This window comes from Macaca mulatta, chromosome 13, assembly GCF_049350105.2.
Source record: "Macaca mulatta isolate MMU2019108-1 chromosome 13, T2T-MMU8v2.0, whole genome shotgun sequence".
Taxonomy (NCBI): domain Eukaryota; kingdom Metazoa; phylum Chordata; class Mammalia; order Primates; family Cercopithecidae; genus Macaca; species Macaca mulatta.
The window spans coordinates 27,707,195-27,732,105 of NC_133418.1; positions in this window are offsets into that span (position 1 = coordinate 27,707,195).

Genomic DNA, 24,911 nt, shown 5'->3' on the forward strand with positions numbered 1-24,911 from the left:
TTGCTAGCCTTATTTCTGTGGTATCTGAAAACAGATATTTCTGATCCCTTGGAAGACTATAGGGCCAAAGGAAATATCCTCCGATAACAAAGAAAAACAAGCTTTCTGAGAAACTTCTTTGTGTTCTGTGAAATCATCTCACAGAGTTACAGCTTTCTCCTCAAGAAGCCTTTCGCTAAGACAGTTCTTGTGGAATTGGCAAAGTGATATTTGGAAGCCCATAGAGGGCAACGGTGAAAATGGAAATATCTTCAGATGAAATCTGGAAAGAAGCTTTCTGAGAAAATGCTTAGTTTTCTGTTAATTCAACTCACAGAGTTACATCTGTATTTCGTGCATCTCTTTGCTAGCCTTATTTCTGTGGAATCTGAGAACAGATATTTCGGATCCCTTGGAAGACTATAGGGCCAAAGGAAATATCCTCTGATAACAAAGAGAAAGAAGCTTTCTGAGAAACTTCTTTGTGTTCTGTGAAATCATCTCACAGAGTTACAGCTTTCCCCTCAAGAAGCCTTTCTCTAAGACAATTCTTGTGGAATTGGCAATGTGATATTTGGAAGCCCATAGAGGACAACGGTGAAAATGGAAATATCTTCAGATGAAATCTGGAAAGAAGCTTTCTGTGAAACTGCTTAGTGTTCTGTTAATTCATCTCACAGAGTTACATCTGTATTTCGTGGATCTCTTTGCTAGCCTTATTTCTGTGGAATCTGAGATCAGATATTTCGGATCCCTTGGAAGACTATAGGGCCAAAGGAAATATCCTCCGATAACAAAGAGAAAGAAGCTTTCTGAGAAACTTCTTTGTGTTCTGTGAAATCATCTCACAGAGTTACAGCTTTCCCCTCAAGAAGCCTTTCGCTAAGACAGTTCTTGTGGAATTTGCAAAGTGATATTTGGAAGCCCATAGAGGGCTATGGTGAAAAAGGAAATATCCTCAGATGGAATCTGGAAAGAAGCTTTCTGAGAAACTGCTTAGTGTTCTGGTAATTCATCTCACAGAGTTACATCTGTATTTCGTGGATCTCTTTGCTAGCCTTATTTCTGTGGAATCTGAGAACAGATATTTCGGATCCCTTGGAAGACTATATGGCCAAAGGAAATATCCTCCGATAACAAAGAGAAAGAATCTTTCTGAGAAACTTCTTTGTGTTCTGTGAAATCATCTCACATACTTACAGCTTTCCGCTCAAGAAGCCTTTCGCTAAGACAGTTCTTGTGGATTTGGCAAAGTGATATTTGGAAGCCCTTAGAGGGCTATGGTGAAAATGGAAGTATCCTCAGATGAAATCTGGAAAGAAGCTTTCTGAGAAACTGCTTAGTGTTCTGTTAATTCATCTCACAGAGTTACATCTGTATTTCGTGGATCTCTTTGCTAGCCTTATTTCTGTGGAATCTGAGAACAGATATTTCGGATCACTAGGAAAACTCTAGGGCCAAAGGAAATATCCTCCGATAACAAAGGGAAAGAAGCTTTCTGAGAAACTTCTTTGTGTTCTGTGAAATCATCTCACAGAGTTACAGCTTTCCCCTCAAGAAGCCTTTCGCTAAGACAGTTCTTGTGTATTTGGCAAAGTGATATTTGGAAGCCCATAGAGGGCTATGGTGAAAAAGGAAATATCCTCAGATGAAATCTGGAAAGAAGCTTTCTGAGAAACTGCTTAGTGTTCTGTTAATTCATCTCACAGAGTTACATCTGTATTTCGTGGATCTCTTGGCTAGCCTTATTTCTGTGGAATCTGAGAACAGATATTTCAGATCCCTTGGAAGACTATAGGGCCAAAGGATATATCCTCCGCTAACAAAGAGAAAGAATCTTTCTGAGAAACTTCTTTGTGTTCTGTGAAATCATCTCACAGAGTTACAGCTTTCCCCTCAAGAAGCCTTTCGCTAAGACAGTTCTTGTGGAATTGGCAAAGTGATATTCGGAAGCCCATAGAGGGCTATGGTGAAAATGGAAATTTCCTCAGAGGAAATCTGGAAAGAAGCTTTCTGAGAAACGGCTTAGTGTTCTGTTAATTCATCTCACAGAGTTACATCTGTATTTCGTGGATCTCTTTGCTAGCCTTATTTCTGTGGAATCTGAGAACAGATATTTCGGATCCCTGGGAAGACTATAGGGCCAAAGGAAATATCCTCCGATAACAAAGAGAAAGAAGCTTTCTGAGAAACTTCTTTGTGTTCTGTGAAATCATCTCACAGAGTTACTGCTTTCCACTCAAGAAGCCTTTCGCTAAGACAGTTCTTGTGGAATTGGCAAAGTGATATTTGGAAGCCCAAAGAGGGCTATGGTGAAAAAGCAAATATCCTCAGATGAGATCTGGAAAGAATCTTTCTGTGAAACTGCTTAGTGTTCTGTTAATTTATCTCACAGATTTACATCTGTATTTCGTGGATCTCTTTGCTAGCCTTATTTCTGTGGAATCTGAGAACAGATATTTCGGATCCCATGGAAGACTATAGGGCCAAAGGAAATATCCTCCGATAACAAAGAGAAAGAAGCTTTCTGAGAAACTTCTTTGTGTTCTGTGAAATCATCTCACAGAGTTACAGCTTTCCCCTCAAGAAGCCTTTCGCTAAGACAGTTCTTGTGGAATTGGCAAAGTGATATTTGGAAGCCCTTAGAGGGCTATGGTGAAAAAGGAAATATCCTCAGATGATATATGGAAAGAAGCTTTCTGAAAAACAGCTTAGTGTTCTGTTAATTCATCTCACAGAGTTACATCTGTATTTCGTGGATCTCTTTGCTAGCCTTATTTCTGTGGAATCTGAGAACAGATATTTCGGATCCCTTGGGAGACTATAGGGCCAAAGGAAATATCCTCCGATAACAAAGAGAAAGAAGATTTCTGATAAACTTCTTTGTCTTCTGTGAAATCATCTCACAGAGTTACAGCTTTCCCCTCAAGAAGCCTTTCGCTAAGACAGTTCTTGTGGAATAAGAAAAGTGATATTTGGAAGCCCATAGAGGGCTATGGTGAAAAAGGAAATATCCTCAGAGGAAATCTGGAAAGAAGCTTTCTGAGAAACTGCTTAGTGTTCTGTTAATTCATCTCACAGAGTTACATCTCTGTTTCGTGGATCTCTTGGCTACCCCTTATTTCTGTGGAATCTGAGACCAGATATTTAGGATCCCTTGGAAGACTATAGGGCTAAAGGAAATATCCTCCGATAACAAACACAAAGAAGCTTTCTGAGAAACTTCTTTGTGTTCTGTGAAATCATCTCACAGAGTTACAGCGTTCCCCACAAGAAGCCTTTCGCTAAGACAGTTCTTGTGGAATTGGCAAAGTGATATTTGGAAGCCCATAGAGGGCAACGGTGAAAATGGAAATATCTTCAGATGAAATCTGGAAAGAAGCTTTCTGAGAAAATGCTTAGCGTTCTGTTAATTCATGTCACACAGTTACATCTGTATTTCGTGGATCTCTTTGCTAGCATAATTTCTGTGGAATCTGAGAACTGATATTTCGGATCCCTTGGAAGACTATAGGGACAAAGGAAATATCCTCTGATAACAAAGAGAAAGAAGCTTTCTGAGAAACTTCTTTGTGTTCTGTGAAATCATCTCACAGAGTTACAGCTTTCCCCTCAAGAAGCCTTTCGCTAAGACAGTTCTTGTGGAATTGGCAATGTGATATTTGGAAGCCCATAGAGGACAACGGTGAAAATGGAAATATCTTCAGATGAAATCTGGAAAGAAGCTTTCTGTGAAACTGCTTAGTGTTCTGTTAATTCATCTCACAGAGTTACATCTGTATTTCGTGGATCTCTTTGCTAGCCTTATTTCTGTGGAATCTGACATCAGATATTTCGGATCCCTTTGAAGACTATAGGGCCAAAGGAAATATCCTCCGATAACAAAGAGAAAGAAGCTTTCTGAGAAACTTCTTTGTGTTCTGTGAAATCATCTCACAGAGTTACAGCTTTCCCCTCAAGAAGCCTTTCGCTAAGACAGTTCTTGTGGAATTTGCAAAGTGATATTTGGAATCCCATAGAGGGCTATGGTGAAAAACGAAATATCCTCAGATGGAATCTGGAAAGAAGCTTTCTGAGAAACTGCTTAGTGTTCTGGTAATTCATCTCACAGAGTTACATCTGTATTTCGTGGATCTCTTTGCTAGCCTTATTTCTGTGGAATCTGAGAACAAATATTTCGGATCCCTTTGAAGACTATAGGGCCAAAGGAAATATCCTCCAATAACAAGGAGAAAGAAGCTTTCTGAGAAACTTCTTTGTGTTCTGTGAAATCATCTCACAGAGTTACAGCTTTCCCATCAAGAAGCCTTTCGCTAAGACAGTTCTTGTGGAATTGGCAAAGTGATATTTGGAAGCCCATAGAGGGGTATGGTGAAAATGGAAATATCCTCAGATGGAATCTGGAAAGAAGCTTTCTGAGAAACTGCTTAGTGTTCTGTTAATTCATCTCACAGAGTTACATCTGTATTTCGTGGATCTCTTTGCTAGCCTTATTTCTGTGGAATCTGAGAACAGATATTTCGGATCCCTTGGAAGACTATAGGGCCAAAGGAAATATCCTCCGATAACAAAGAGAAAGAATCATTCTGAGAGACTTCTTTGTGTTCTGTGAAATCATCTCACATACTTACAGCTTTCCCCTCAAGAAGCCTTTCGCTAAGACAGTTCTTGTGGAATTGGCAAAGTGATATTTGGAAGCCCTTAGAGGGCTATGGTGAAAATGGAAATATCCTCAGATGAAATCTGGAAAGAAGCTTTCTGAGAAACTGCTTAGTGTTCTGTTAATTCATCTCACAGTGTTACATCTGTATTTCGTGGATCTCTTTGCTAGCCTTATTTCTGTGGAATCTGAGAACAGATATTTCGGATCACTAGGAAAACTCTAGGGCCAAAGAAAATATCCTCCGATAACAAAGAGAAAGAAGCTTTCTGAGAAACTTCTTTGTGTTCTGTGAAATCATCTCACAGAGTTACAGCTTTCCCCTCAAGAAGACTTTCGCTAAGACAGTTCTTGTGGATTTGGCAAAGTGATATTTGGAAGCCCATAGAGGGCTATGGTGAAAAAGGAAATATCCTCAGATGAAATCTGGAAAGAAGCTTTCTGAGAAACTGCTTAGTGTTCTGTTAATTCATCTCACAGAGTTACATCTGTATTTCGTGGATCTCTTTGCTAGCCTTATTTCTGTGGAATCTGAGAACAGATATTTCGGATCCCTTGGAAGACTATAGGGCTAAAGGATATATCCTCCGATAACAAAGAGAAAGAATCTTTCTGAGAAACTTCTTTGTGTTCTGTGAAATCATCTCACAGAGTTACAGCTTTCCCCTCAAGAAGACTTTCGCTAAGACAGTTCTTGTGGAATTGGCAAAGTGATATTCGGAAGCCCTTAGAGGGCTATGGTGAAAATGGAAATTTCCTCAGAGGAAATCTGGAAAGAAGCTTTCTGAGAAACTGCTTAGTGTTCTGTTAATTCATCTCACAGAGTTACATCTGTATTTCGTGGATCTCTTTGCTAGCCTTATTTCTGTGGAATCTGAGAACAGATATTTCGGATCCCTTGGAAGACTATAAGCCAAAGGAAATATCCTCCGATAACAAAGACAAAGAAGCTTTCTGAGAAACTTCTTTGTGTTCTGTGAAATCATCTCACAGAGTTACAGCTTTCCCCTCAAGAAGACTTTCGCTAAGACAGTTCTTGTGGAATTGGCAAAGTGATATTTGGAAGCCCATAGAGGGCTATGGTGAAAAAGGAAATATCCTCAGATGAAATCTGGAAAGAAGCTTTCTGAGAAACTGGTTAGTGTTCTGTTAATTCATCTCACAGAGTTACATCTGTTTTTCGTGGATCTCTTTGCTAGCCTTATTTCTGTGGTATCTGAAAACAGATATTTCTGATCCCTTGGAAGACTATAGGGCCAAAGGAAATATCCTCCGATAACAAAGAAAAACAAGCTTTCTGAGAAACTTCTTTGTGTTCTGTGAAATCATCTCACAGAGTTACAGCTTTCCCCTCAAGAAGCCTTTCGCTAAGACAGTTCTTGTGGAATTGGCAAAGTGATATTTGGAAGCCCATAGAGGGCAACGGTGAAAATGGAAATATCTTCAGATGAAATCTGGAAAGAAGCTTTCTGAGAAAATGCTTAGTTTTCTGTTAATTCATCTCACAGAGTTACATCTGTATTTCGTGCATCTCTTTGCTAGCCTTATTTCTGTGGAATCTGAGAACAGATATTTCGGATCCCTTGGAAGACTATAGGGCCAAAGGAAATATCCTCTGATAACAAAGAGAAAGAAGCTTTCTGAGAAACTTCTTTGTGTTCTGTGAAATCATCTCACAGAGTTACAGCTTTTCCCTCAAGAAGCCTTTCTCTAAGACAATTCTTGTGGAATTGGCAATGTGATATTTGGAAGCCCATAGAGGACAACGGTGAAAATGGAAATATCTTCAGATGAAATCTGGAAAGAAGCTTTCTGTGAAACTGCTTAGTGTTCTGTTAATTCATCTCACAGAGTTACATCTGTATTTCGTGGATCTCTTTGCTAGCCTTATTTCTGTGGAATCTGAGATCAGATATTTCGGATCCCTTGGAAGACTATAGGGCCAAAGGAAATATCCTCCGATAACAAAGAGAAAGAAGCTTTCTGAGAAACTTCTTTGTGTTCTGTGAAATCATCTCACAGAGTTACAGCTTTCCCCTCAAGAAGCCTTTCGCTAAGACAGTTCTTGTGGAATTTGCAAAGTGATATTTGGAAGCCCATAGAGGGCTATGGTGAAAAAGGAAATATCCTCAGATGGAATCTGGAAAGAAGCTTTCTGAGAAACTGCTTAGTGTTCTGGTAATTCATCTCACAGAGTTTCATCTGTATTTCGTGGATCTCTTTGCTAGCCTTATTTCTGTGGAATCTGAGAACAGATATTTCGGATCCCTTGGAAGACTATATGGCCAGAGGAAATATCCTCCGATAACAAAGAGAAAGAATCTTTCTGAGAAACTTCTTTGTGTTCTGTGAAATCATCTCACATACTTACAGCTTTCCGCTCAAGAAGCCTTTCGCTAAGACAGTTCTTGTGGATTTGGCAAAGTGATATTTGGAAGCCCTTAGAGGGCTATGGTGAAAATGGAAGTATCCTCAGATGAAATCTGGAAAGAAGCTTTCTGAGAAACTGCTTAGTGTTCTGTTAATTCATCTCACAGAGTTACATCTGTATTTCGTGGATCTCTTTGCTAGCCTTATTTCTGTGGAATCTGAGAACAGATATTTCGGATCACTAGGAAAACTCTAGGGCCAAAGAAAATATCCTCCGATAACAAAGGGAAAGAAGCTTTCTGAGAAACTTCTTTGTGTTCTGTGAAATCATCTCACAGAGTTACAGCTTTCCCCTCAAGAAGCCTTTCGCTAAGACAGTTCTTGTGTATTTGGCAAAGTGATATTTGGAAGCCCATAGAGGGCTATGGTGAAAAAGGAAATATCCTCAGATGAAATCTGGAAAGAAGCTTTCTGAGAAACTGCTTAGTGTTCTGTTAATTCATCTCACAGAGTTACATCTGTATTTCGTGGATCTCTTGGCTAGCCTTATTTCTGTGGAATCTGAGAACAGATATTTCAGATCCCTTGGAAGACTATAGGGCCAAAGGATATATCCTCCGATAACAAAGAGAAAGAATCTTTCTGAGAAACTTCTTTGTGTTCTGTGAAATCATCTCACAGAGTTACAGCTTTCCCCACAAGAAGCCTTTCGCTAAGACAGTTCTTGTGGAATTGGCAAAGTGATATTCGGAAGCCCATAGAGGGCTATGGTGAAAATGGAAATTTCCTCAGAGGAAATCTGGAAAGAAGCTTTCTGAGAAACTGCTTAGTGTTCTGTTAATTCATCTCACAGAGTTACATCTGTATTTCGTGGATCTCTTTGCTAGCCTTATTTCTGTGGAATCTGAGAACAGATATTTCGGATCCCTGGGAAGACTATAGGGCCAAAGGAAATATCCTCCGATAACAAAGAGAAAGAAGCTTTCTGAGAAACTTCTTTGTGTTCTGTGAAATCATCTCACAGAGTTACTGCTTTCCACTCAAGAAGCCTTTCGCTAAGACAGTTCTTGTGGAATTGGCAAAGTGATATTTGGAAGCCCAAAGAGGGCTATGGTGAAAAAGCAAATATCCTCAGATGAGATCTGGAAAGAAGCTTTCTGTGAAACTGCTTAGTGTTCTGTTAATTTATCTCACAGATTTACATCTGTATTTCGTGGATCTCTTTGCTAGCCTTATTTCTGTGGAATCTGAGAACAGATATTTCGGATCCCTTGGAAGACTATAGGGCCAAAGGAAATATCCTCCGATAACAAAGAGAAAGAAGCTTTCTGAGAAACTTCTTTGTGTTCTGTGAAATCATCTCACAGAGTTACAGCTTTCCCCTCAAGAAGCCTTTCGCTAAGACAGTTCTTGTGGAATTGGCAAAGTGATATTTGGAAGCCCTTAGAGGGCTATGGTGAAAAAGGAAATATCCTCAGATGATATATGGAAAGAAGCTTTCTGAAAAACTGCTTAGTGTTCTGTTAATTCATCTCACAGAGTTACATCTGTATTTCGTGGATCTCTTTGCTAGCCTTATTTCTGTGGAATCTGAGAACAGATATTTCGGATCCCTTGGGAGACTATAGGGCCAAAGGAAATATCCTCCGATAACAAAGAGAAAGAAGATTTCTGAGAAACTTCTTTGTCTTCTGTGAAATCATCTCACAGAGTTACAGCTTTCCCCTCAAGAAGCCTTTCGCTAAGACAGTTCTTGTGGAATAAGAAAAGTGATATTTGGAAGCCCATAGAGGGCTGTGGTGAAAAAGGAAATATCCTCAGAGGAAATCTGGAAAGAAGCTTTCTGAGAAACTGCTTAGTGTTCCGTTAATTCATCTCACAGAGTTACATCTCTGTTTCGTGGATCTCTTGGCTACCCCTTATTTCTGTGGAATCTGAGACCAGATATTTAGGATCCCTTGGAAGACTATAGGGCTAAAGGAAATATCCTCCGATAACAAACACAAAGAAGCTTTCTGAGAAACTTCTTTGTGTTCTGTGAAATCATCTCACAGAGTTACAGCTTTCCCCTCAAGAAGCCTTTCGCTAAGACAGTTCTTGTGGAATTGGCAAAGTGATATTTGGAAGCCCATAGAGGGCAACGGTGAAAATGGAAATATCTTCAGATGAAATCTGGAAAGAAGCTTTCTGAGAAAATGCTTAGTGTTCTGTTAATTCATCTCACAGAGTTACATCTGTATTTCGTGGATCTCTTTGCTAGCCTTATTTCTGTGGAATCTGAGAACTGATATTTCGGATCCCTTGGAAGACTATAGGGCCAAAGGAAATATCCTCTGATAACAAAGAGAAAGAAGCTTTCTGAGAAACTTCTTTGTGTTCTGTGAAATCATCTCACAGAGTTACAGCTTTCCCCTCAAGAAGCCTTTCGCTAAGACAGTTCTTGTGGAATTGGCAATGTGATATTTGGAAGCCCTTAGAGGACAACGGTGAAAATGGAAATATCTTCAGATGAAATCTGGAAAGAAGCTTTCTGTGAAACTGCTTAGTGTTCTGTTAATTCATCTCACAGAGTTACATCTGTATTTCGTGGATCTCTTTGCTAGCCTTATTTCTGTGGAATCTGACATCAGAAATTTCGGATCCCTTTGAAGACTATAGGGCCAAAGGAAATATCCTCCGATAACAAAGAGAAAGAAGCTTTCTGAGAAACTTCTTTGTGTTCTGTGAAATCATCTCACAGAGTTACAGCTTTCCCCTCAAGAAGCCTTTCGCTAAGACAGTTCTTGTGGAATTTGCAAAGTGATATTTGAAATCCCATAGAGGGCTATGGTGAAAAAGGAAATATCCTCAGATGGAATCTGGAAAGAAGCTTTCTGAGAAACTGCTTAGTGTTCTGGTAATTCATCTCACAGAGTTACATCTCTATTTCGTGGATCTCTTGGCTAGCCTTATTTCTGTGGAATCTGAGAACAAATATTTCGGATCCCTTTGAAGACTATAGGGCCAAAGGAAATATCCTCCAATAACAAAGAGAAAGAAGCTTTCTGAGAAACTTCTTTGTGTTCTGTGAAATCATCTCACAGAGTTACAGCTTTCCCCTCAAGAAGCCTTTCGCTAAGACAGTTCTTGTGGAATTGGCAAAGTGATATTTGGAAGCCCATAGAGGGGTATGGTGAAAATGGAAATATCCTCAGATGAAATCTGGAAAGAAGCTTTCTGAGAAACTGCTTAGTGTTCTGTTAATTCATCTCACAGAGTTACATCTGTATTTCGTGGATCTCTTTGCTAGCCTTATTTCTGTGGAATCTGAGAACAGATATTTCGGATCCCTTGGAAGACTATAGGGCCAAAGGAAATATCCTCCGATAACAAAGAGAAAGAATCATTCTGAGAGACTTCTTTGTGTTCTGTGAAATCATCTCACATACTTACAGCTTTCCCCTCAAGAAGCCTTTCGCTAAGACAGTTCTTGTGGAATTGGCAAAGTGATATTTGGAAGCCCTTAGAGGGCTATGGTGAAAATGGAAATATCCTCAGATGAAATCTGGAAAGAAGCTTTCTGAGAAACTGCTTAGTGTTCTGTTAATTCATCTCACAGTGTTACATCTGTATTTCGTGGATCTCTTTGCTAGCCTTATTTCTGTGGAATCTGAGAACAGATATTTCGGATCACTGGGAAAACTCTAGGGCCAAAGAAAATATCCTCCGATAACAAAGAGAAAGAAGCTTTCTGAGAAACTTCTTTGTGTTCTGTGAAATCATCTCACAGAGTTACAGCTTTCCCCTCAAGAAGACTTTCGCTAAGACAGTTCTTGTGGATTTGGCAAAGTGATATTTGGAAGCCCATAGAGGGCTATGGTGAAAAAGGAAATATCCTCAGATGAAATCTGGAAAGAAGCTTTCTGAGAAACTGCTTAGTGTTCTGTTAATTCATCTCACAGAGTTACATCTGTATTTCGTGGATCTCTTTGCTAGCCTTATTTCTGTGGAATCTGAGAACAGATATTTCGGATCCCTTCGAAGACTATAGGGCTAAAGGATATATCCTCCGATAACAAAGAGAAAGAATCTTTCTGAGAAACTTCTTTGTGTTCTGTGAAATCATCTCACAGAGTTACAGCTTTCCCCTCAAGAAGACTTTCGCTAAGACAGTTCTTGTGGAATTGGCAAAGTGATATTCGGAAGCCCATAGAGGGCTAGGGTGAAAAAGGAAATATCCTCAGAGGAAATCTGGAAAGAAGCTTTATGAGAAACTGCTAAGTGTTCTGTTAATTCATCTCACAGAGTTACATCTGTATTTCGTGGATCTCTTTGCTAGCCTTATTTCTGTGGAATCTGAGAACAGATATTACGGATCCCTTGGAAGACTATAGGGCCAAAGGAAATATCCTACGATAACAAAGAGAAAGAAGCTTTCTGAGAAACTTCTTTGTGTTCTGTGAAATCATCTCACAGAGTTACAGCTTTCCCCTCAAGCAGCCTTTCGCTAAGACAGTTCTTCTGGAATTGGCAAAGTGATATTCGGAAGCCCATAGAGGGCTATGATGAAAAAGGAAATATCCTCAGATGAAATCTGGAAAAAAGCTTTCTGAGAAACTGCTTAGTGTTCTGTTAATTCATCGCACAGAGTTACATCTGTATTTCGTGGATCTCTTTGCTAGCCTTATTTCTGTGGAATCTGAGAACAGATATTTCGGATCCCTTGGAAGACTATAGCGCCAAAGGAAATATCCTCCGATAAAAAAGAGAAAGAAGCTTTCTGAGAAACTTCTTTGTGTTCTGTGAAATCATCTCACCGAGTTACAGCTTTCCCCTCAAGAAGCCTTTCGCTAAGACGGTTCTTGTGGATTTGGCAAAGTGATATTTGGAAGCCCATAGAGGGCTATGGTGAAAAAGGAAATATCCTCAGATGAAATCTGGAAAGAAGCTTTCTGAGAAACTGCTTAGTGTTCTGTTAATTCATCTCACAGAGTTACATCTGTATTTCGTGGATCTCTTTGCTAGCCTTATTTCTGTGGAATCTGAGAACAGATATTTCGGATCCCTTGGAAGACTATAGGGCTAAAGGATATATCCTCCGATAACAAAGAGAAAGAATCTTTCTGAGAAACTTCTTTGTGTTCTGTGAAATCATCTCACAGAGTTACAGCTTTCCCCTCAAGAAGACTTTCGCTAAGACAGTTCTTGTGGAATTGGCAAAGTGATATTCGGAAGCCCATAGAGGGCTATGGTGAAAATGGAAATTTCCTCAGAGGAAATCTGGAAAGAAGCTTTCTGAGAAACTGCTTAGTGTTCTGTTAATTCATCTCACAGAGTTACATCTGTATTTCGTGGATCTCTTTGCTAGCCTTATTTCTGTGGAATCTGAGAACAGATATTTCGGATCCCTTGGAAGACTATAGGGCCAAAGGAAATATCCTCCGATAACAAAGAGAAAGAAGCTTTCTGAGAAACTTCTTTGTGTTCTGTGAAATCATCTCACAGAGTTACAGCTTTCCCCTCAAGAAGCCTTTCGCTAAGACAGTTCTTGTGGAATTGGCAAAGTGATATTTGGAAGCCCAAAGAGAACTATGCTGAAAATGGAAATATCCTCAGATGAAATCTGGAAAGAAGCTTTCTGAGAAACTGCTTAGTGTTCTGTTAATTCATCTCACAGAGTTACATCTCTATTTCGTGGATCTCTTTGCTAGCCTTATTTCTGTGGAATATGAGAACAGATATTTCGGATCACTTGGAAAACTATAGGGCCAAAGGAAATATCCTCCGATAACAAAGGGAAAGAAGCTTTCTGAGAAACTTCTTTGTGTTCTGTGAAATGCATCTCACAGAGTTACAGCTTTCCCCTCAAGAAGACTTTCGCTAAGACAGTTCTTGTGGATTTGGCAAAGTGATATTTGGAAGCCCATAGAGGGCTATGGTGAAAAGGGAAATATCCTCAGATGAAATCTGAAAAGAAGCTTTCTGAGAAACTGCTTAGTGTTCTGTTAATTCATCTCACAGAGTTACATCTGTATTTCGTGGATCTCTTTCCTAGTCTTATTTCTGTGGAATCTGAGAACAGATATTTCGGATCCCTAGGAAGACTATAGGGTCAAAGGAAATATCCTCCGATAACAAAGAGAAAAAATCTTTCTGAGAAACTTGTTTGTGTTCTGTGAAATCATCTCACAGAGTTACAGCATTCCCCTCAAGAAGCCTTTCGCTAAGACAGTTCTTGTGGAATTGGCAAAGTGATATTTGGAAGCCCATAGAGGGCTAGGGTGAAAAAGGAAATATCCTCAGAGGAAATCTGGAAAGAAGCTTTATGAGAAACTGCTAAGTGTTCTGTTAATTCATCTCACAGAGTTACATCTGTATTTCGTGGATCTCTTTGCTAGCCTTATTTCTGTGGAATCTGAGAACAGATATTACGGATCCCTTGGAAGACTATAGGGCCAAAGGAAATATCCTACGATAACAAAGAGAAAGAAGCTTTCTGAGAAACTTCTTTGTGTTCTGTGAAATCATCTCACAGAGTTACAGCTTTCCCCTCAAGCAGCCTTTCGCTAAGACAGTTCTTCTGGAATTGGCAAAGTGATATTCGGAAGCCCATAGAGGGCTATGATGAAAAAGGAAATATCCTCAGATGAAATCTGGAAAAAAGCTTTCTGAGAAACTGCTTAGTGTTCTGTTAATTCATCGCACAGAGTTACATCTGTATTTCGTGGATCTCTTTGCTAGCCTTATTTCTGTGGAATCTGAGAACAGATATTTCGGATCCCTTGGAAGACTATAGGGCCAAAGGAAATATCCTCCGATAACAAAGAGAAAGAAGATTTCTGAGAAACTTCTTTGTGTTCTGTGAAATCATCTCAAAGAGTTACAGCTTTCCCCTCAAGAAGCCTTTCGCTAAGACAGTTCTTGTGGAATTGGCAAAGTGATATTTGGAAGCCCATAGAGGGCTATGGTGAAAAAGTAAATATCCTCAGGTGAAATCTGGAAAGAAGCTTTCTGAGAAACTGCTTAGTGTTCTGTTAATTCATCTCACAGAGTTACATGTGTATTTCGTGGTTCTCTTTGCTAGCCTTATTTCTATTGGAATCTGAAAACAGATATTTCGGATCCCTTTGAAGACTATAGGGCCAAGGAAATATCCTCCGATAACAAAGAGAAAGAAGCTTTCTGAGAAAATTCTTTGTTTTCTGTGAAATCATCTCACAGAGTTACAGCTTTTCCATCCAGAAGCCTTTCGCTAAGACAGTTCTTGTGGAATTGGCAAAGTGATATTTGGAAGCCCATAGAGGGCTATGGTGAAAAAGGAAATATCCTCAGATGAAATATGGAAAGAAGCTTTCTGAGAAACTGCTTAGTGTTCTGTTAATTCATCTCACAGTGTTACATTTGTATTTCGTCGATCTCTTTGCTAGCCTTATTTCTGTGGAATATGAGAACAGATATTTCGGATCCCTTGGAAGACTATAGGGCCAATGGAAATATCCTCCGATAACAAAGAGAAAGAAGATTTGTGAGAAACTTCTTTGTGTTCTGTGAAATCATCTCACAGAGTTACAGCTTTCCCCTCAAGAAGCCTTTCGCTAAGACAGTTCTTGTGGAATTGGCAAAGTGATATTTGGAAGCCCATAGAGGGCTGTGGTGAAAAAGGAAATATCCCCAGAGGAAATCTGGAAAGAAGCTTTCTGAGAAGCTGCTTAGTGTTCTGTTAATTCATCTCACAGAGTTACATCTCTATTTCGTGGATCTCTTTGCTAGCCTTATTTCTGTGGAATCTGAGACCAGATATTTCGGATCCCTTGGAAGACTATAGGGCCAAAGGAAATATCCTCCGATAACAAGGAGAAAGAAGCTTTCTGAGAAACTACTTTGTGTTCTGTGAAATCATCTCACAGAGTTACAGCTTTCCCCTCAAGAAGCCTTACGCTAAGACAGTTCTTGTGGAATTGGCAAAGTGATATTTGGAAGCCCTTAGAGGGCTATGGTGAAAAAGGAAATATCCTCAGATGAGATCTGGAAAGAAGCTTTCTGAGAAACTGCTTAGTGTTCTGTTAATTCATCTCACAGAGTTACATCTGTATTTCGTGGATCTCATGGCTAGCCTTATTTCTGTGGAATCTGAGAACAGATATTTCGGATCCCTTGGAAGACTATAGGGCCAAAGGAAATATCCTCCGATAACAAAGAGAAAGAAGCTTTCTGAGAAACTTCTTTGTGTTCTGTGAAATCATCTCACAGAGTTACAGCTTTCCCCTCAAGAAGCCTTTCGCTAAGACAGTTCTTGTGGAATTGGCAAACTGATATTTGGAAGCCCATAGAGGGATATGGTGAAAAAGGAAATATCCTCAGATGAAATCTGGAAAGAAGCTTTCTGAGAGACTGCTTAGTGTTCTGTTAATTCATCTCACTGAGTTACATCTGTATTTCGTGGATCTCTTTGCTAGCCTTATTTCTGTGGAATCTGAGAAAAGATATTTCGGATCCCTTGGAAGACTATAGGGCCAAAGGAAATATCCTCCGATAACAAAGAGAAAGAAGCTTTCTGAGAAACTACTTTGTGTTCTGTGAAATCATCTCACAGAGTTACAGCTTTCCCCTCAAGAAGCCTTACGCTAAGACAGTTCTTGTGGAATTGGCAAAGTGATATTTGGAACCCCATAGAGGGCTATGGTGAAAAAGGAAATATCCTCAAATGAAATATGGAAAGAAGCTTTCTGAGGAACTGCTTAGTGTTCTGTTAATACATCTCACAGAGTTACATCTGTATTTCGGGGATCTCTTTGCGAGCCTTACTTCTGTGGAATCTGAGAACAGATATTTCGGATCCCTTTGAAGACTGTAGGGCCAAAGGAAATATCCTCCGATAACAAAGAGAAAGAAGCTTTCTGAGAAACTTCTTTGAGTTCTGTGAAATTATCTCACAGAGTTACAGCTTTCCCCTCAAGAAGCCTTTCGCTAAGATAGTTCTTGTGGAATTGGCAAAGTGATATTTGGAAGCCCATAGTGGGCTATGGTGAAAAAGGAAATATCCTCAGATGAAATCTGGAAAGAAGCTTTCTGAGAAACTGCTTAGTGTTCTGTTAATTCATCTCACAGAGTTACATCTGTATTTCTTGGTTCTCTTTGCTAGCCTTATTTCTGTGGAATCTGAGAACAGATATTTCAGATCCCTTTGAAGACTATAGGGCCAAAGGAAATATCCTCCGATAACAAAGAGAAAGAAGATTTCTGAGAAACTTCTTTGTGTTCTGTGAAATCATCTCACAGAGTTACAGCTTTCCCCTCAAGAAGCCTTTCGCTAAGACAGTTCTTGTGGAATTGGCAAAGTGATATTTGGAAGCCCATAGAGGGCTATGGTGATATGGAAATATCCTCAGGTGAAATCTGGAAACAAGCTTTCTGAGAAACTGCTTAGTGTTCTGTTAATTCCTCTCACAGAGTTACATCTGTATTTCGTGGATCTCTTTGCTAGAATTATTTCTGTGGAATCTGAGAACAGATATTTCGGATCCCTTGGAAGACTATAGGGCCAAAGGAAATATCCTCCGATAACAAAGAGAAAGAAGCTTTCTGAGAAACTTCTTTGTGTTCTGTGAAATCATCTCACAGAGTTACAGCTTTCCCCTCAAGAAGCCTTTCGCTAAGACAGTTCTTGTGGAATTGGCAAAGTGATATTTGGAAGCCCACAGAGGGCTATGGTGAAAAAGGAAATATCCTCAGATGAAATCTGGAAAGAAGCTTTCTGAGAAACTGCTTAGTGTTCTGTTAATTCATCTCACAGTGTTACATCTGTATTCGTGGATCTCTTTGCTAGCCTTATTTCTGTGGATTCTGAGAACAGATATTTCGGATCCCTTGGAAGACTATAGGGCCAAAGTAAATATCCTCCGATAACAATGAGAAAGAAGATTTCTGAGAAACTTCTTTGTGTTCTGTGAAATCATCTCACAGAGATACAGCTTTACCCTCAAGAAGCCTTTCACTAAGACAGTTCTTGTGGAATTGGCAAAGTGATATTTGGAAGCCCATAGAGGGCTATGGTGAAAAAGGAAATATCCTCAGATGAAATCTGGAAAGAAGCTTTCTGAGAAACTGCTTAGTGTTCTGTTAATTCATCTCACAGAGTTACTTCTCTATTTCGTGGATCTCTTTGCTAGCCTTATTTCTGTGGAATCTGAGACCAGATATTTCAGATCCCTTGGAAGAATATAGGGCCAAAGGAAATATCCTCCGATAACAAAGAGAAAGAAGCTTTCTGAGAAACTTCTTTGTGTTCTCTGAAATCATCTCACAGAGTTACAGCTTTCCCCTCAAGAAGCCTTTCGCTAAGAAAGTTCTTGTGGAATTGGCAAAGCGATATTTGGAATCCCATAGAGGGCTATGGTGAAAAAGGATATATCCTCAGATGAAATCTGGAAAGAAGCTTTCTGAGAAACTGCTTAGTGTTCTGTTAATTCATCTCACACAGTTACATCTGTATTTCGTGGATCTCTTTGCTAGCCTTATTTCTGTGGAATCTGAGAACAGATATTTCGGATCCCTTGGAAGACTATAGGGCCAAAGGAAATATCCTCCGATAACAATGAGAAAGAAGATTTCTGAGAAACTTCTTTGTGTTCTGTGAAATCATCTCACAGAGTTACAGCTTTCCCCTCAAGAAGCCTTTCGCTAAGACAGTTCTTGTGGAATTGGCAAAGTGATATTTGGAAGCCCATAGAGGGCTATGGTGAAAAAGGAAATATCCTCAGATGAAATCTGGAAAGAAGCTTTCTGAGAAACTGCTTAGTGTTCTGTTAATTCATCTCACAGAGTTACATCTCTATTTCGTGGATCTCTTTGCTAGCCTTATTTCTGTGGAATCTGAGAACAGATATTTTGGATCCCTTGGAAGACTATAGGGCCAAAGGAAATATCTTACGATAACAAAGAGAAAGAAGCTTTCTGAGAAACTTCTTTGTGTTCTGTGAAATCATCTCACAGAGTTACAGCTTTCCCCTCAAGAAGCCTTTCGCTAAGAATGTTCTTGTGGAATTGGCAAAGCGATATTTGGAAGCCCATGGAGGGCTATGGTGAAAAAGAATATATCCTCAGATGAAATCTGGAAAGAAGCTTTCTGAGAAACTGCTTAGTGTTCTGTTAATTCATCTCACAGAGTTACATCTGTATTTCGTGGATCTCTTTGCTAGCCTTATTTCTGTGGAATCTGAGAACAGATATTTCGTATCCCTTGGAAGACTATAGGGCCAAAGGAAATATCCTCCGATAACAATGAGAAAGAAGATTTCTGAGAAACTTCTTTGTGTTCTGTGAAATCATCTCACAGAGTTACAGCTTTCCCCTCAAGAAGCCTTTCGCTAAGACAGTTCTTGTGGAATTGGCAAAGTGATATTTGGAAGCCCATAGAGGGCTATGGTGAAAAAGGAAATATCCTCAGATGAAATCTGGAAAGAAGCTTTCTGAGAAACTGCTTAGTGTTCTGTTAATTCATCTCACAGAGTTACATCTCTATTTCGTGGATCTCTTTGCTAGCCTTATTTCTGTGGAATCTGAGAACAGATATTTTGGATCCCTTGGAAGACTATAGGGCCAAAGGAAATATCTTACGATAACAAAGAGAAAGAAGCTTTCTGAGAAACTTCTTTGTGTTCTGTGAAATCATCTCACAGAGTTACAGCTTTCCCCTCCAGAAGCCCTTCGCTAAGACAGTTCTTGTGGAATTGGCAAAGTGATATTTGGAAGCCCATAGAGGGCTATGGTGAAAAAGGAAATATCCTCAGATGAAATCTGGAAAGAAGCTTTCTGAGAAACTGCTTAGTGTTCTGTTAATCCATCTCACAGAGTTACATCTGTATTTCGTGGATCTCTTCGGTAGCCTTATTTCTGTGGAATCTGAGAACAGATATTTCGGGTCCCTTGGAAGACTATAGGGCCAAAGGAAATATCCTCCGATAACAAAGAGAAAGAAGCGTTCTGAGAAACTTCTTTTTGTTCTGTGAAATCATCTCACAGAGTTACAGCTTTCCCCTCAAGAAGCCTTTCGCTAAGACAGTTCTTGTTTAATTGGCAAATTGATATTTGGAAGCCCTTAGAGGGCTATGGTGAAAAAGGAAATATCCTCAGATGAAATCTGGAAAGAAGCTTTCTGAGAAACTGCTTAGTGTTCTGTTAATTCATCTCACAGAGTTACATCTGTATTTCGTGGATCTCATGGCTAGCCTTATTTCTGTGGAATCTGAGAACAGATATTTCGGATCCCTTGGAAGACTATAGGGCCAAAGGAAATATCCTCCGATAACAAAGAGAAAGAAGCTTTCTGAGAAACTTCTTTGTGTTCTGTGAAATCATCTCACAGAGTTACAGCTTTCCCCTCAAGAAGCCTTTCGCTAAGACAGTTCTTGTGGAATTGGCAAAGTGATATTTGGAAGCCCATAGAGGGCTATGGTGAAAAAGGAAATATCCTCAGATGAAATCTGGAAAGAAGCTTTCTGAGACACTGCTTAGTGTTCTGTTAATTCATCTCACTGAGTTACATCTGTATTTCGTGGATCTCTTTGCTAGCCTTATTTCTGTGGAATCTGAGAAAAGATATTTCGGATCCCTTGGAAGACTATAGGGCCAAAGGAAATATCCTCCGATAACAAAGAGAAAGAAGCGTTCTGAGAAACTTCTTTGTGTTCTGTGAAATCATCTCACAGAGTTACAGCTTTCCCCTCAAGAAGCCTTTCGCTAAGACAGTTCTTGTGGAATTGGCAAAGTGATATTTGGAAGCCCATAGAGGGCTATGGTGAAAAAGGAAATATCCTCAGTTGAAATCTGGAAAGAAGCTTTCTGAGAGACTGCTTAGTGTTCTGTTAATTCATCTCACTGAGTTACATCTGTATTTCGTGGATCTCTTTGCTAGCCTTATTTCTGTGGAATCTGAGAAAAGATATTTCGGATCCCTTGGAAGACTATAGGGCCAAAGGAAATATCCTCCGATAACAAAGAGAAAGAAGCTTTCTGAGAAACTACTTTGTGTTCTGTGAAATCATCTCACAGAGTTACAGCTTTCCCCTCAAGAAGCCTTACGCTAAGACAGTTCTTGTGGAATTGGCAAAGTGATATTTGGAAGCCCATAGAGGGCTATGGTGAAAAAGGAAATATCCTCAAATGAAATATGGAAAGAAGCTTTCTGAGGAACTGCTTAGTGTTCTGTTAATACATCTCACAGAGTTACATCTGTATTTCTTGGTTCTCTTTGCTAGCTTTATTTCTGTGGAATCTGAGAACAGATATTTCAGATCCCTTTGAAGACTATAGGGCCAAAGGAAATATCCTCCAATAACAAAGAGAAAGAAGATTTCTGAGAAACTTCTTTGTGTTCTGTGAAATCATCTCACAGAGTTACAGCTTTCCCCTCAAGAAGCCTTTCGCTAAGACAGTTCTTGTGGAATTGGCAAAGTGATATTTGGAAGCCCATAGAGGGGTACGGTGAAAATGGAAATATCTTCAGATGAAATCTGGAAAGAAGTTTTCTGAGAAACTGCCTAGTTTTCTGTTAATTCATCTCACAGAGTTACATCTGTATTTCGTGGATCACTTTGCTAGCCTTATTTCTGTGGAATCTGAGAACAGATATTTCGGATCCCTTGGAAGACTATAGGGCCAAAGGAAATATCCTCCGATAACAAAGAGAAAGAAGCTTTCTGAGAAACTTCTTTGTGTTCTGTGAAATCATCTCACAGAGTTACAGCTTTCCCCTCAAGAAGCCTTTCGCTAAGACAGTTCTTGTGGAATCGGCAAAGTGATATTCCGAAACCCATAGAGTTCTATGGTGAAAACGGAAGTTTCCTCAGAGGAAATCTGGAAAGAAGCTTTCTGAGAAACTGCTTAGTGTTCTGTTAAGTCATCTCACAGAGTTACATCTGTATTTCGTGGATCTCTTTGCTAGCCTTATTTCTGTGGAATCTGAGCACAGATATTTCGGATCCCTTGGAAGACTATAGGGCCAAGGAAATATCCTCCGATAACAAAGAGAAAGTAGCCTTCTGATTAACTTCTTAGTGTTCTGTGAAATCATCTCACAGAGTTACAGCTTTCCCCTCAAGAAGCCTTTCGCTAAGACAGTTCTTGTGGAATTGGCAAAGTGATATTTGGAAGCCCATAGAGGGCTCTGGTGAAAAAGGAAATATCCTCAGATGAATTCTGGAAAGAAGCTTTCTGAGAAACTGCTTGGGGTTCTGTTAATACATCTCACAGAGTTACATCTGTATTTCGTGGATCTCTTTGCTAGCCTTACTTCTGTGGAATCTGAGAACAGATATTTCGGATCCCGTTGAAGAGTGTAGGGCCAAAGGAACTATCTTCCGATAACAAAGAGAAAGAAGCTTTCTGAGAAACTTCTTTGTGTTCTTTGAAATTATCTCACAGAGTTACAGCTTTCCCCTCAGGAAGCCTTTCGCTAAGACAGTTCTTGTGGAATTGGCAAAGTGATATTTGGAAGCCCATAGAGGGCTATGGTGAAAAAGGAAATATCCTCAGATGAAATCTGGAAAGAAGCTTTCTGAGAAACTGCTTAGTGTTCTGTTAATTCATCTCACAGAGTTACATCTGTATTTCGTGGATCTCTTTGCCAGCCTTATTTCTGTGGAATCTGAGAACAGATATTTCGGATCCCTTGGAAGACTATAGGGCCAAAGGTAATATCCTCCGATAACAAAGAGAAAGAAGCTTTCTGAGAAATTTCTTTGCGTTCTCTCAAATCATCTCACAGAGTTACAGCTTTCGCCTCAAGGAGCATTTCGCTAAGACAGTTCTTGTGGAATTGGTAAAGTGATATTTGGAAGCCCATGGAGGGCTATGGTGAAAAAGGAAATATCCTCAGATGAAATCTGGAAAGAAGCTTTCTGTGAAACTCCTTAGTGTTCTCTTAATTCTTCTCACAGAGTTACATCTGTATTTCGTGGATCTCTTTGCTAGCCTTATTTCTGTGGAATCTGAGAACAGATATTACGGATCCCTTGGAAGACTATTGGGCCAAAGGAAATATCCTCCGATAACAAAGAGAAAGAAGCTTTCTGAGAAACTTCTTTGTGTTCTGTGAAATCATCTCACAGAGTTACAGCTTTCCCCTCAAGAAGCCTTTGGCTAAGACAGTTCTTGTGGAATTGGCAAAGTGATATTTGGAAGCCCATAGAGGGCTATGGTGAAAAAGGAAATATTCTCAGGTGAAATCTGGAAAGAAGCTTTCTGAGAAACTGCTTAGTGTTCTGTTAATCATCTCACAGAGTTACATCTGTATTTCGTGGATCTCTTTGCTAGCCTTATTTCTTTGGAATCTGAGAACAGATATTTCGGATCCCTTGGAAGACTATAGGGCCAAAGGAAATATCCTCCGATAACAAAGAGAAAGAAGCTTTCTGAGAAACTTCTTTGTGTTGTGTGAAATCATCCCACAGAGTTACAGCTTTCCCCTCAAGAAGCCTTACGCTAAGACAGTTCTTGTGGAATTGGCAAAGTGATATTTGGAAGCCCTTAGAGGGCTATGGTGAAAAAGGAAATATCCTCAGATGAGATCTGGAAAGAAGCTTTCTGAGAAACTGCTTAGTGTTCTGTTAATTCATCTCACAGAGTTACATCTGTATTTCGTGGATCTCTTGGCTAGCCTTATTTGTGTGGAATCTGAGAACAGATATTTCGGATCCCTTGGAAGACTATAGGGCCAAAGGAAATATCCTCCGATAACAAAGAGAAAGAAGCTTTCTGAGAAACTTCTTTGTGTTCTGTGAAATCATCTCACAGAGTTACAGCTTTCCCCGCAAGAAGCCTTTCGCTAAGACAGTTCTTGGGGAATTGGCAAAGTGATATTTGGAAGCCCATAGAGGGCTATGGTGAAAAAGGAAATATCCTCAGATGAAATCTGGAAAGAATCTTTCTGAGAAACTGCTTAGTGTTCTGTTAATTCATCTCACTGAGTTACATCTGTATTTCGTGGATCTCTTTGCTAGCCTTATTTCTGTGGAATCTGAGAAAAGATATTTCGGATCCCTCGGAAGACTATAGGGCCAAAGGAAACATCCTCCGATAACAAAGAGAAAGAAGCTTTCTGAGAAACTTCTTTCTGTTCTGTGAAATCATCTCACAGAATTGCAGCTTTCCCCTCAAGAAGCCTTTCGCTAAGACAGTTCTTGTGGAATTGGCAAAGTGATATTTGGAACCCCATAGAGGGCTATGGTGAAAAAGGAAATATCCTCAGATGAAATCTGGAAAGAAGCTTTCTAAGGAACTGCTTAGTGTTTTGTTAATACATCTCACAGAGTTACATCTGTATTTCGTGGATCTCTTTGCAAGCCTTACTTCTGTGGAATCTGAGAACAGATATTTGGATCCCTTTGAAGACTGTAGGGCCAAAGGAACTATCCTCCGATAACAAAGAGAAAGAAGCTTTCTGAGAAACTTCTTTGTGTTCTGTGAAATTATCTCACAGAGTTACAGCTTTCCCCTCAGGAAGCCTTTCGCTAAGACAGTTCTTGTGGAATTGGCAAAGTGATATTTCGAAGCCCCTAGAGGGCTATGGTGAAAAAGCAAATATCCTCAGATGAGATCTGGAAAGAAGCTTTGTCTGAAACTGCTTAGTGTTCTGTTAATTCATCTCACAGAGTTCCATCTGTATTTCGTGGATCTCTTTGCTAGCCTTATTTCTGTGGAATCTGAGAACAGATATTTCGTATCCCTTGGAAGACTATAGGTCCAAAGGAAATATCCTCCGATAACAAAGAGAAAGAAGCTTTCTGAGAAACTTCTTTGTGTTCTGTGAAATCATCTCACAGAGTTACAGCTTTCCCCTCAAGAAGCCTTTCGCTAAGACAGTTCTTGTGGAATTGGCAAAGTGATATTTGGAAGCCCATAGAGGGCTATGGTGAAAAAGGAAATATCCTCAGATGAAATCTGGAAAGAAGCTTTCTGAGAAACTGCTTAGTGTTCTGTTAATTCATCTCACAGAGTTACATCTGTATTTCGTGGATCTCTTTGCTAGCCTTATTTCTGTGGAATCTGAGAACAGATATTTCGGATCCCTTGGAAGACTATAGGGCCAAAGGAAATATCCTCTGATAACAAAGAGAAAGAAGCTTTCTGAGAAACTTCTTTGTGTTCTGTGAAATCATCTCACAGAGTTACAGCTTTCCCCTCAAGAAGCCTTTCGCTAAGACAGTTCTTGTGGAATTGGAAATGTGATATTTGGAAGCCCATAGAGGACAACGGTGAAAATGGAAATATCTTCAGATGAAATCTGGAAAGAAGCTTTCTGTGAAACTGCTTAGTGTTCTTTAATTCATCTCACAGAGTTACATCTGTATTTCGTGGATCTCTTTGCTAGCCTTATTTCTGTGGAATCTGAGAACAGATATTTCGGATCCCTTGGAAGACTATAGGGCCAAAGGAAATATCCTCCGATAACAAAGAGAAAGAAGCTTTCTGAGAAACTTCTTTGTGTTCTGTGAAATCATGTCACAGAGTTACAGCTTTCCCCTCAAGAAGCCTTTCGCTAAGACAGTTCTTGTGGAATTGGCAAAGTGATATTTGGAAGCCCATAGAGGGCTATGGTGAAAAAGGAAATATCCTCAGATGGAATATGGAAAGAAGCTTTCTGAGAAACTGCTTTGTGTTCTGTTAATCATCTCACAGAGTTACATCTGTATTTCGTGGATCTCATGGCTAGCCTTATTTCTGTGGAATCTGAGAACAGATATTTCGGATCCCTTGGAAGACTATAGGGCCAAAGGAAATATCCTCCGATAACAAAGAGAAAGAAGCTTTCTGAGAAATTTCTTTGCGTTGTCTGAAATCATCTCACAGAGTTACAGGTTTCGCCTCAAGGAGCATTTTGCTAAGAGAGTTCTTGTGGAATTGGTAAAGTGATATTTGGAAGCCC